We start from the raw sequence: 1,043 nt of genomic DNA, 5'->3' as shown, positions 1-1,043 counted from the left end.
GGATGACAAATTGAAGAGGAATGGTGTCACACTCATTGTAAAAAAGAACATTTCAAGATCTATCCTGAAGTACAATGCTGTCAGCAATAGGATAATATTTATGTACCTACAAGGAAAACCAGTTAATAAAAATATTATTCAAATTGGCAGCCCAACCACTAATGCCAAAGATGAACAAACTAAAGATTTTTACCAACTTCTGAGTCTGAAATTGATCAAATGTGCAATCAAGATGCATTGATAATTACTGATAATTGGAATGCAATAGTTGAAAACCAAGAAAAAGAATCAGTATTTGGAAAATATGGCCTTGGTGATAAAAACAATGCACCAAATCACGTTATAGAATTTTGCAAGACCAACTACCTATTCGTTGGACATACTTTTTTTCAACAACATAAACAGTGACTATACACATGGACCTCACTAGATGCAATACACAGGAATCAAATCGACTACATCTGTTTGGAAAGAGACGATGTAGAGGCTTGATATCATTGGTTAGAACAAGGCAAGGGGCCAACTTCAGAACAGACCATCAATTGCTCATATGTCAGTTCAAGCTGAAGCTGAAGTAAATTAAATCCAGGAGAGCCAAAGTATGACTTTAAGTATATTCCACCTAAATTTAGAGGCTATCACAAGGATACATTTGACTCATTAAACACTAAGGACCGAAGACCAGATGAGTTATGGGATGACATCAAGGACATCATATGCGAAGAAGGCAAAAGTTCATTAAAAAAGGCAAGAAACAAGGAAAGGACCAAAGTTAAAGTCAGAAGAGACTCTGAAACTTGCTCTTGAAGGTAGAGTAAGTAAAGAGAATGGAAGAAATTATGGAGTAAAATAGCCAAACAGAACATTTCAAAAGGCATCTAGAGAAGACAAAGTAAGTATTATAATGAAATGTACAAAGACTGGAATTAGAAAACCAAAAGGGAAGAACATGTTCAATATTTCTCAAGCTGAAATAACTGAAAAAAAAATTTAAGCTTTGAGTTGCAATGTTGAAGTATTCTATGGGCAAAATATTGAATGAT

Source organism: Trichechus manatus, unplaced genomic scaffold (assembly GCF_000243295.1).
Source record: "Trichechus manatus latirostris isolate Lorelei unplaced genomic scaffold, TriManLat1.0 scaffold00008, whole genome shotgun sequence".
Taxonomy (NCBI): Eukaryota; Metazoa; Chordata; class Mammalia; order Sirenia; family Trichechidae; genus Trichechus; species Trichechus manatus.
The sequence above is the reverse complement of the archived record's forward strand: the minus strand, read 5'-3'. Positions refer to the sequence as shown.